The sequence below is a fragment of the Theropithecus gelada genome, chromosome 17 (genome assembly GCF_003255815.1).
Source record: "Theropithecus gelada isolate Dixy chromosome 17, Tgel_1.0, whole genome shotgun sequence".
Lineage (NCBI taxonomy): Eukaryota > Metazoa > Chordata > Mammalia > Primates > Cercopithecidae > Theropithecus > Theropithecus gelada.
In genome coordinates, this window is record NC_037685.1 from 42442441 (window position 1) to 42455321 (window position 12881).

The 12881-nt window shown below is 37.7% G+C and overlaps 1 long non-coding RNA gene across 1 annotated transcript; it reads left to right on the top strand.

The window, feature by feature from the left end:
- Positions 1 to 4816: 4816 nt before the first annotated feature.
- LOC112610605 lies at positions 4817 to 7295 on the top strand. The gene is made up of 2 exons (XR_003116440.1): positions 4817 to 4938; positions 6933 to 7295. It is a non-coding gene; the product is annotated as an uncharacterized LOC112610605 (long non-coding RNA).
- Positions 7296 to 12881: the final 5586 nt, after the last annotated feature.

The following is a 12881-nucleotide window of genomic DNA, read 5'->3' on the forward strand; positions in this document are numbered from 1 at the left end:
CGTGCTCCAGGCATAAAGGGACCGGACAGTGTGAGATTTCATCACACTACATAGAACAGCAGGCAGTTTAAAACGTATGAATTGTTTATTTCTGAAAATTTCCATTTAATATTTTCAGACTGCAATTAGTTAATCTCGAGTAAATGAAAGTTTCAAAAGCAAAACTGGGGATAAGGGGAACCACTGTGTCTATAAAATGGGCAGATCTTTTGTATAAGATAATGGTGTCACACATTTTTCTATAATACAACAAAACTGTATTAACATTAAGGAGTTTACCCCAACCACACAAAAAATTCATCACTTTGGTACTTTGACAGCTTGACTCTTTCATTTATAGAAATGTTTTGGATTTTAGAAACTTGCATTCTCCTTTTTAATTTTTGTAATCTCAGCTCACTGCAAGCTCTGCCTCCCTGGTTCACGCTATTCTCCTGCCTCAGCCTCCCAAGTAGCTGGGACTACAGGCGCCTGCTACCACCACACCTGGGTAATTTTTTGTGTTTTCAGGAGAGACAGCGTTTCACTGTGTTAACCAGGATGGCCTCGATCTCCTGACCTCGTGATCCACCTGCCTCGGCCTCCCACTGAAACCTTTTTAAAATTCAATTTAGTCTCCATAAACAGGCTAGTATCCCAAGCCAACTGATGAAATCATCATAACGATACAGCTACTTCCTTTGAGATGATAACATTTGTGAAGATAACTATTGCTTTTTCTTACCTGCTAAAATTCAGTATTCTCTCTGTGTAGTGTCAGCAAGAGCTGGACGTAAAGAACAGTTCTGTAACTGTCAGGACTGGGGTGTACCCGGGCAGCCCGTGGTCGTATATAAAAACAGCTGTTCTGGAGTCAGAGTGCCTTCTGTGCTGGTCCTCATTCCGTTATTTACTTTACTGTGTGCCATCAAGTAAGTTACAACACCCCTCTGATGCTCTTCTGTAAAATGAAGCTAACAGTGTATCATGGTGAGGATTAAGTAGATCATCCTTGCTGAAGAAGCTGCTGTAGTCCCTGGTGTGTAGCGGGCACTAAATGTACATTTCCTTCCCTTCTCCTTACTCTGCTAACACATTTTTTCTTTTATTTTCCTTTTCTATTGTTTCTTAACTTTCAAGCAACACCATTAATTCAATGTTTCTGAAGCATCAGTACTTTTTTTTTGTCTTAGAACTACCTCCAAGCCCATATCAGTAGAAAGTAAATTCAAAAACAAAACTACAGCTATATGATTTGTTTGGTTTGATGCCTGAGTGAGGCGTAGAAAATCACAGTGGAGGAAGGGTTATTTGCCTAGATCTGTCTGATTCTAAAATTCGTGTTCCTAACCATTATCTTAAACTACCTCTTAATAACTAAGGCTAAGAAGAAGTGTTATACTAATTATAAATTCCTGAAATTATAAGGGTTAGGTGGGAGAATTTGACTCCATTTATCTAAAATCATTTGATCCATGATAAAAAGAGAAATTTTCCCTGCAAACAGCATAGCAAAAAAATATTTTTGAACTACTTTTGGAATCATGTTTTGTTAATAATAAAACAAATTTTTGAATACTCATGTGCTAGTATCTTTGCTGGCCTTTTTTCTTGGCTAAGATTATTGTTTGTTAGCCAGTTTTTAACTGGCATATAAAAGTATATGTGTATAATGTACAACATGTTTTGTTGCATGAATACATTGTGGAATAGTTAAGCGAATAAACATTTGCATTAAATTGCATACTCATTTTTGTGTGTAAGGCGAAAACACTTAAAATCTATTATCTTTGCAATTTTAAATTATAAAACACATTGTTGTTAACTACAGTCACCATATTGTACAATAGATCTGTTGAACATATTCTTCCTATCTAACTGAATTTTTTGCCCTTTGATCAATATCTTCCCCTGACCCTCAGTCCACCAGCCCTGGTAACCACCAGTCTGTTCTCTGCTTCCGTGAGTTTGACTTTTTAGGTTGCACATATGAGTGAGACTATGCGGCATTTGTGTGTCTGAGCCTGGCCTATTTTACTTAGCATGACGCCCTCCAGGCTTGTCCATCTGTGTAGTTCATTGGTCCTTCTCATGTTTTCGCTCCCTTGATTGGGACCCCAACCTTATGAGAGAATTATTAGTATTATTCATTTTTATGGTAGAAAATTGAGGGATAAAAATGTGAAGAGTGGCCAGGCACGGTGGCTCACGCCTGTAATCCCAGCACTTTGGGAGGCCAAGGCAGGAGGATCACAAGGTCAGGAGTTCAAGACCAGCTCGGCCAGTATGGTGAAACCCCATCTCTCCTAAAAATACAAAAAGTAGCAGGGCATGGTGGCGTGCACCTGTAGTCCCAGCTACTCAGGAGGCTGAGGCAGGAGAATCGCTTGAACCCGGAAGGTGGAGGTTGCAGTGAGCTGAGATAGTGCCTCTGCACTCCAGCCTGGGCAACAGAGACTCCTTCTCAAAAAAAAAAAAAAAAAAAAAAAAAAAGTGAAGGGGCTGGCCTAAGAGCCTGTAGAGACTGACAAGATTTGTTAGTTCAACCCCAGGCCTGCTGCTTTCTACACTTTGGGTTCCTATTTCTCTTGGACCATCTAGCACAACATTATAGGCATATCTTTCTCTTTTTTCTTTTTTTTAACTAAGTGCTGTACTATCACTGAGTGCTTTAAATAATGACAAATGGCACATTCCCGACTTAGAACACTAAGAGACTAGAGCGGTGGCCCAACTGGGGGCAATGCCTGGAAACGGTTTTGGATGTTGTAACTGGGAGGGGCGTGCTTCTGGTGTACAGTAGGCAGAAGCAGGGCCGAGATGCTGCTCAGCATCTTACAATGCACAGGACAGCTGCCCAAGACAAAGCATCTTCTCATCCCACATGTCAGTAGTACTGAGGGGGAGAAACTCCACTGTTCACAATAACAGTTTTTCAGTTCCCTAGTACAGCATTCTCACACTGTAATAGTCAACAGAACAGATGTCTAAACAATAGACTACAAAAATAATTTGGTTGCTAAAAGCATTTGTTTGTTTGTTTATTGGTTGGGAAAATAATGTAAGTGGGATCTTGGCTCCACTAGCTTTCACAGTCAGTGGCTATTTGTACATGTAAATAATTTTCATCAATTAAATTATAAGGAAACTAATTAAGACATCATAAATTATAACTAAATGTTGATTACTAGGCATCCAATTTACCTACTCACCTTCTAATTATGTTTGTATATTTTTAAAAACATGTTTGATTAAGTAAGAATGTAAGTACAACTTGGGATGTGTCCTTTTTTTATAGATATAAAAACCAAAAATTTCTAAGGCCCAGGATATCTAATTTCTGATTTCTTAGATAGTCACTAATTCATGTTCCATCTCAAGAAGTTCAAAATGAGAAGGTGGCATTCCAAGGACTACCATGGTTTGGTCTTTTTTTATAATAATTTTAATTCTAATAAATTCAATTTTTCATGGTACTAAATACCCATACATTTAATCTCTTTCTAATCTTTCCTTCCTCTTCCCCAGTAAATTGGAATTAGGCATTGCAGAGACACTTGACATTTTAAAGCCGGGCTTTGACTGCTGGGATAATAAAGAAGTCTATTGCTGACTCCCCATAGTTGGTGAAATATCCTGTCATGTCTCAACCTATACCATGTTATAATTTCATAATGAATACCTTTACAAATGGAGACACATAGTTGTCTTTCAGAAGCACAGGAAGAAAATTAGAAAGTATCAAAGTGGCATGAACTATCTCTTCACAGAAGTAAAGCAAAAAACCCGAGAACCAAATAGAGATTTGGAGAGAAAGCTTAAAAATCAATATTTTTATTTTTTAAAGCAAACTACTTATAGTACAAATAGACAGTGTACATTGTGACATATGTTTGTAGCCTAGGAAAATATAAAACATATGCTTTATTGCAGAACATAATCCATTTAAAAAATAAGAACCATCTTTTTCTAAGCGCCTAGGGTGTAAAAAACCACTTCTTATTTTCAATGCTGACTTGTATGTAATTTTGGTAGAGCATTCACTGTTTGCATTTATATGGATTTCTAGTTTTGATTAGAAAACAAGTTATTGAATTTCTACTTATGATTACAAAATGACTGAATTTGCCCCAAACACTGGAAAGTAAAAATGTGGATGGAATTCTTGTTACCACCTCAATATCATTCAGTTAAGAAGCGGGTTGTCCTCACTAAATATTCACTCCAAAGATGAAAGAGCTAAAGCTATCCAATCGGGGTGAATAATTTCCCCAAGACCTCACTGGAGCAACAGCAACAGCAACACAACTGTAATATTGATTTCTAAGACATCTTCCTCTGCCATCTCTTCATTCATTCTTTGAACAATATTTATAAAGCATGAAATTTCTATGGCCCTGGTGTTACATTATATACTCAGGATTCAGTAATAAATGATGATTAAAAAGAATTCCTGCTCTTAAGGAGCTTTTCAGATAGAGGGAGATGGAATATAAAAGTAAGCCCCTTTTGCAAGAAATTATTTAAGGAGTACACAGGATTCACAGTGCCCTGCTGGAGATACAGTCACAAGTTTTCTACTGTCACAGGTTTTCTGCAAGAACTGACTTCTACAAGAAACCAAGAAAGAACTGAAGCAGGGGAAGGAGTTGAAGCTCCAAGCACAGGGAAAATGACAAGAGGGTAAAGAAATCATGGCTGCTCTGGGCACCAGTGAGTAGCCGAATACTGGGGCTCAAGGTTAGTTAAGGAAGCGACAAATGAGGCTGGAGAGGTTTGCTGGGGACAAGTCATGAGGGTTTGTTAACTATCCCATGTCATTTGGATTTTTATGCGGAGTCTTTGTAAAAGTGACATGAAGAGATTTTCATGTTGGAAAGATGACTAGCTGCATCATAGAATTAATGTGTAAGGGTGGCTCGAGGAAGAAAGTTTCTTCACAGCTATTGCAATAAACAGGTAGGGAATGACTGAGGTCTGAACTGGATGTTGTTGGCACATGGAAAAGATGGGCAGATGCAAGAGATACGGGAAAAGGAAAATTTGAAACAAAAAAAAAAAGTGATTAGTTAAGTGTTACCATAGAAAAAGAGAAGGAAGAGAAGACCTAGGCTATGAATTGAGCAACTGGATAATGATACAACTTTTTAAAGGTAGGAAACAGAAAGTGGAGCACATTTGTGGACCATTGTCTTTCTATTTAGTGATATGAATATATACTTATATTTTAGCTAGATAAACTTGAACTAAAAAATCCAGTCTATAGGAAAGCATGAATTGGAGAGATAGACTTGAGGTCTAAACTTCACTTTAAGTGCTTGATCTATAATGATGGGAAGGAGGGGAGGTGTAGCAGTCTGGCCCCCTTCCTTTCTAGCTCTTTTTGCTTCAAAGTTTCTAGAAGAAAGCATGGGATTTCTGAAAGTACTTAAGTAGAATGAGGTGGGAAAGTAGGCGTGAATTCAGCCCGAAGTTAATTTTACTGACAGTTCTCTATGTGCAATTGTGTTAATGATCAAAATCAGCCAAAATAACAGCAAGTTATACAAGTTTAGAGAAAGCCAAAATTGTTGCCTACCAGATAGTTTGTCACAAAAAACGATTCCCAAATTGCCAAGTGCTGTTTTCATTTGCTGCCTGCTGTCATTCTGACTTACCCCCTGTCTATTGGAAATTTCCAGAAGGCATCTTAACTGACTTCTATGGTGCTAATTGCAGAAAACTCAACGAATTTCCTTCTTCTTTTAAAGACATTATATCCTCTTCTTTCCTGAATTAAAAATAAAATCTCGGTCTGAGTCAACATTCTGACAGAAGTTTAAACAAACCTGGGGCATTAAAATGCAGTTGAAAAAAAAAAGAAAGAAAAAAGGAAGAACTAACTGTAAAATGTCCTGTCTACATAAAGAAATGGAAATGCATATAGTTTTGTGTTGCTGAGTTAGGGGTGGTATGTTTATGCACTTGAGTGATTTTTGCCCTAAATATTTATTGATTGATGTGAATTTAAACCAGCCTCTTAAAAGTTGGGCAGTTGGGGAAAACTACTGTCAGTAGCCAGTGGCTGGCACCCAATGATGGCAACGATTTCACTGAGGTTTAACCATGCACTTGAGTACATAGGTCCTTATGCACAGAGCTGCTGGAATTCTATTTCTGCTCTCCCTTGAGCCTAGGATGACAATCATGATAAATTGCATCATACTGTGAGGTGATTTATGATGAAAACAGATTTCCACCAGGAATCATAACACAACCTCTACTCTCAGACTCTGATAAAACACTTAGAATGTGCAATTATCTTTTCTCTCCTCTTTCTCTTTTGTCTTTGTTAAAAATAAAAACAAAAACCAAGGCACTCCCACCCAAAGAATAAACCCACAAAAAAAAGCAAACATTTAAGATAACTGAAATGTGTACTGGGAACAATACTCTTTAGCTAGCTAGATATTAGGATTTTTATTATTTTATCTATGGATATTTATGTGTCTATCTAGATATCATGTACATATGTATCTATCTTAATTATTCGGTTCTCAAGTGGAAAAGATATAGTGGAAAATGAACACATAGGGATTTGGAAACTACAGATGGGATAAACTGTGGAGTTAAGGAAGCTACAAGTGTTTAAGAAACTAGATAAAAGCTTTCTCCATGGAATTGGACAATTTTGAACTTATGCAATATTCTCTTTGTAGATATGCCACAGTGGTTAGCATTTTGATAAGATCTTATTTTTATCAGAAGGGCTAATTTACTTTATTATTTGAATATATTGGTATTTTGGTATAAACTGGATCACCACCCTGTTTTTAAATTAAGCCTGCTCTTGGTCAAAGTAAACAGAATTCATCCTTTTAAAGGGAAAATGCAATGCCATATCACTTTTCACTATTGAATTTCTTGCTTTAATCATTTAAATGGTGTGATGTTCTTGTCTTCATTCTCCCCAGGGTCTACTGGAGACCTTGGCTTTTTACTTCCCTGACATAACTTCGCACTGCTGGAGCAATGCTCAGATTACTCAGGAAACACTGGCAAATCTCAAGATGCAGTTCAGGCTACTCCATGATGAGTGTGAGTCCCCAGGCTCCCTCTCAAACTAAAGATTCCCCAGCCAGGCAACTCTAAAGAGTCTTCAACAAGGCAACACGATTATTCTGTGTGCTTAGAAGAAGAGGGATTATGATGTCAGCTGTTGCTCTTTGAATCCTGCTAATTGATTCATTGACTCATCTTTCCCACAGGCATGTGCTGTGAGTTTACTGTACTGCATGACACTGGAGGTTATAAAGAAAGAAAATACTTGGGGCTTACTCTCTATGAAATAAAATTCTAATTCTTTCTACCATATATTCTTATGTGAGATCCCAGCCTGCTCTACCTGGTACCTGGTCTAGGGCATTTTTGTATCAGATTAAATTTAAAGGTGCTTCAATAATTAATAATGATCAAAAGTGATAAATATTGGGAAAATATAATTGATGAGGTGGAAAATAAAAGGCCACTACATAGAAAATTAGATCAAATAGACATGTATAAAATTAAGTCATGTGTTATGGGCTAAATTGTGTCCCCCGCAAAATTCACGTTGGGGTCAGTACCTCAGAATGTGTCCATATTTGGAGACAGGGTCTTCATAGAAAGAATTAAATTAAAATGAGATCACTAGGGTCAGCTCTAATCTGACAAGATGGGCATCCTGATAAGAAAAGGGAATTTGGATGCAGAGGGGAGATTATATGAAGACACGGGGAGAGGATGACCATCTACAAGACCAGGAGAGAGGCCTGTCCGTAAGAAACCAACCCTCAAGGAGAGAGGCATTTCCATAAGAAACCAACCCTGCCAGCACCCAGCTTTTGGAGTTCTAGTCTTCAGAACTGTGAAATACATTTCTTTTGTTTAAGCCACTCAGTCTATGGTACTTTGTTATAGCAGCCCTAGAAAACTAATACAGCACCAAACTTGGAAAGTCATTCAAATGCATTTACTGAGAAAATCATGTGTACGTATCATTATCATAAACGCTGCATGGAAGACATTAATTTATCTAGGCCCAAAGCTCCTTGAAATTCCCTTCTCTGACAAGTAAAGTCACACTTTGGTTATCTGAGGAACACACACATATCCAGGAACCTAAAGTCAAGTGAGGTGGGACTTTTATTATTGGTAAATGGCAATTTAAAGAATTGGAAAAATCACAATAGTAACAGTAATAATGACCATAGAAGCTGCCTACGCTGAATGCCTTCTCTGTGCCACATATGGCAGTAAGCATCACAACACCTCTCTTTAGTAGAGATTTTTGTTTCTCTCAAATAAAGGGACTCTATATCAATCACCTATCAATCAGTCTATATATTGGGGACCTAAAGCTTCGATAAGTTGTCTTGTTTGCCCAAGCTCTCATAGCTAGAATTTTAAATATAAATTCATCTGAGTTCTAACCCAAAGCTCTCTTGGTGGAAGGGACATGGTATAGGCACGTGTTGTTCTTGCAAGGAGTGTCAGACACTTTCAAAGGATTCATCTGCCCCAAAAAGATCAGCTCTGTTCCCCAGGCTCCATCAGTGACCCTGGGTAGGCACTGGGTTTTAATGTTTACTGAGAGCTCTGAAATCCATCCTAGCCCATTAGGATGGAAACTATCCCGGGAAACCTTTGAGTATTTAGGCCTAAATATATTACTCTGGTCTAAATACTCCTAAGTATTTCAGAATTTCAGATCATTAGAAAGTTACCCTTTTTCCTCCCCAAACCTCACCCAGTTACTTAAAGAGGAGCTCACAATAGACTTCTCCTTGCCTAACAGTTCTAAAGCAGTAGGGAGGAATTGTTGCTAAGGTCTTTACAAGGTCACAGCCAAATACATGAAATAGACAAGAGGACCACATATAAATTTCCATAAAAATATGCCTTGAATTTGCATTTAAATGCATTTTAATCTACATAAAAGCCTATTCTTGTAGAGTATAAATTTTATAATTGTCCTTATTTAAATTATAAATTTATTATATATAAATATATTTAAATTATAAATTTATTATCATTTATTTTTCATGCCTTGTCCACCCCGTATTTCACCTTCAGTTCTTCCCATGATGTCTACAAGCTCAGGGATGACTCCTTTCATGACCCAATCAAGATGTCTTGGAGGTGCTGGCACTTTTACATAAAAAGCTTACACTAAGGCAGCCTCCATTTTTTCCTCTCATCAGAAAATCCACTACGTATTTTTCTTTCCTCTTTCTGCCTAGTTTCTGCTCTCCCAAGTGATTGTAAAATCCACCACTTTCAAAGAAAACTTGCAACAGACAGAGTTACACAGGCAAGGAAGGCTTTATTCAAGACTATTGCAATTGGGAGACTAAACTCCACACCCTTAAAATGAAAGGTGGGTGAGGTTTTAAACACTGGGGTGAACTAGTGGAAAAGTACTGAATGACATGACAGGGGAGGTTGGTCAGTGGGGTCAGGCCTCCTGTGTGTCCCAAGTGGTGCCAATGGAAATTCGGCTCCTGCCCTTTCACGGAGAGTGGGAGATAGGGGCTCCTTCTTGATGATGCCATTTCAAAGTGATGGCTCCCAGGTCCTTGAAAAAGACATTCGTAGGTTGTAAAACTTGCAAGAGGTTTGGAGAAGATTTATATCTTAAAGAGGCAGAGAGAGTTTCTAATTGCAAGTGTTCTAGAGTAAAGTTTTTCTATGAAAAAGGAGGTCAGGGGCCTAGAGTTAGGAATAAACCTGACTAAAGTTGAGTTAAACTGAGGGGAACGTTAAGGCTCCCTTGGTCCCTGCAGAAAGAAATATAGTCGAGTAATAATTATATATACAGCTATCCAGCCCCTTCCCCCTATCTGGACCTACTGCCTTCTCTCTTTAGCACCTCTAATATGTAGAACTTTCTTGGTTTATTTAATCAATATGGAGGGAAAGAGAAGTCGCAGTGGGAGGTTACAGCAGGAAGGTGTGGAACTCAGGACAAGTAGCTGCTTTTCCATACAATGTAAACAGAAGATGGCTTTATAAGAGTCCCCAGCTATTAGTCAGCTGCAATCAAGAGGATTTCCTCATTTTAGACATTTAAGAAGATTATTGTTTCTCTCTTCGTTTCAAGTCCTTGATAATCTTTAATGATGGTCATAAAGATGTCAGCAGCGTTGAACCATTGTTTTATAGAAGGCAATGGTTTTGATGTTCTCCCATAACACCCTTGTGAGTAGGGCATGAGATTCATTCATATTGTACAGAAAAGCATGGTGAGATGCCAAGAAGTGTAGTGACTTGTAGTCACCCAGATAGTGACATTTTGGAGGAAGTGAGATATTTTATAGTTTACCACTTACCAACTCTGTGACCTTAGCCAAATTACTTAACATGGCTATGGCAGATTTTCCTCATCTATATAACAAGGATAACAATAAGAAACCTTAGGGTGGTTGGGAGAATTTTGTGAGAAAACAATCCATGTGCAGCCCACCAAAAACTTCCTGAGCATGTGGGAACCACTTGAAAAACATTGACAACTATGACTTACGGGATAAATCTGGGTTCTTCCTGATTCTGAAACTCATGCTTTAGGATATCATCTATGTCACTGTAACCTCATCAGTCACCTAGAGTGTTTGAATTAAAATTTTCTATTAAACATGGAATTCCAGAAGCAGAAGGGGATGCATGATGTTTACAGATACCACCTGTTTTTTTTTTCTGTCTCAATTTTCCAGATAGATTTTAATTTAATATCAAATATTTGCAGAATCTAGTCTTTCATAGCCATTCTGCAGGTGGTAAAGTAATCTCCGCAGCTACCTGATACTGGGTGGACTGTTCTTTGCTCTATGATATTCTCAATAACAGGCAACAATAAATATCATTTCTTTTACACAATGCATTGCTGTCTTTTCTAATTCCTTTAAGTCATTCTTTGGAGTTTTATCTTCTATAATGGTGCCCTCACAATTATAGTATTTACATTTGTTTGCTCATACTTTCCGAAAAGATGTTAAGACCATATGCAGTACAAATGAAGAGTCATCCATCACATGCCATGGACCACTGCTGACTCCTCAGCAGGGTTTCTTTGTACTTGACTTCTAGGACATCCTCTTGTTCATTTGCCTTCTGTCTTTGTCATTCCTATAACTTCTCCTTCATAGAGAGAGGGGCTATTATTTCTTTATTATTTTATATTCTACTTGCTTTCTTGCAGAGTCACTCATAGATTTATTATTCTGTATACACGAGTGGTTTGTAAATGTAACTTACTTTCTGAATTCATAATCCTCATTCATGCCCATAGAGCATAAGATTGACAGGAGGTTTCTCTATCCCCGATCCTCTGGACATTGTGGTGCCGATTTCTAACTGTATAGGTATCTAATAATCAAAACTGTATTGTATTTCATGGATAGCTTTAACAGTACATATCCATTTTATTCTCTTCCAAAAAAGTGTGCTTCCTTTAGATGGTGGTCTCTCAGGGGAATGAAGTGACTAAGGTATTTGCTAATGTTGAATACAGCCAGTTCAAAGTCTCTAAAAGAAAATAGATTTCCACATATATTGTTGGAATAATTCTGAAATGTTTTGTTTATTCTTGAATAGATGACACTGTTAATGCGTTTTAGTGGAATGAAATGAAAATTTAAATGGGGTTATCAGAGGCTAAATGCTGTCACTCAGTGTCAGTGGTGATATTTTGGGCATTGTTCCAGCAGATCATAATCTGAGAGATAATGACTCTAGTTCTGTTTTTCCCAGCTGTTCTTACTAGTGGGAACAGCTGCCATTGTTACACTTGTAAACTCTATGCTTGGCAGAACTCTTGATGGAGTCTGAAAATGCATTTTGTTTGTGACTTTCTTTTCCTCCATGGCAAAGTTACATTCTGATTTAAAACAGGAGCAACACAGCATTGTCTGGTTGACACTAACGGTGCCTAGGAGAAACTGGAGGAATTCAATGGCACTGAGCATGCATTACCTTGCATTTTCCCTTTATCCTGCTTGAATGAATCATTTGTGATATGCTTACTTGAATAATCTTGTCTTACATTTTAAAAACCCCTCAAGGACAAAAGTAGATGACTGAGTCCACAGCCTGTCATGCTGTGAGATGTAAGATTAACTAAGAAATGTCTGCTACTTTTTGTGGATGATAATTCCTCATCAGGAATTCACCTTCTCTTACCTGGGTCCCTTTGTGCCCGATGTCAAAATTGGAAGACAGCTGGACCTGATTAGAGGTGCATACAAAAAAAGCTTCTCCCTCCATGACGCCTGTCTGCAGTGTACGGATGGAACCAGCAACTTTGGCCTCATTAGCATCGTGCCCTACCAGATGGCTCTTGGAAGAATTAATATGCGACATGAAATAATTTCTCCGAATGATCAAAAATAAAAGTAAATGGATTTGAATCAAAGTGTCTTTTTTACATGAATCATACCATATCCAAAGGAACTTCAGATTTCCTGTATCATAAATCATAAAATGGTACTAGACATCTCACCAGATGTCAGATGTACAGCTTCAGGAATATCATATCATAGACTAGTTATCTTACTGTGGATTTTAAAATTACGATTATTTTAAAGAGATGTTTTGACAGAGACTGTTATGAATTTTAAGCCTTTTGTTTAGTAGTATATGAAAAATACTTCAATCCTATGTTTATTGAGGCTACTTTTTTCAGGGCAGAATCTTGAAGAGAAATTTCAATGAAAGGAAAAATGTCCTAAACCCAATACATGTGGATATTGGCTAGGATTTCCTATGAATTCCCTTCTCTTTTTGCTTTCTCTCCTAGAATTTCAGCCTCAGAACTAACACTCAAAATCCAGTTTTGGAGTCCTTTATAAATGCCAGTCTTTTATCCACTAACTGATGGAATTTTCAAT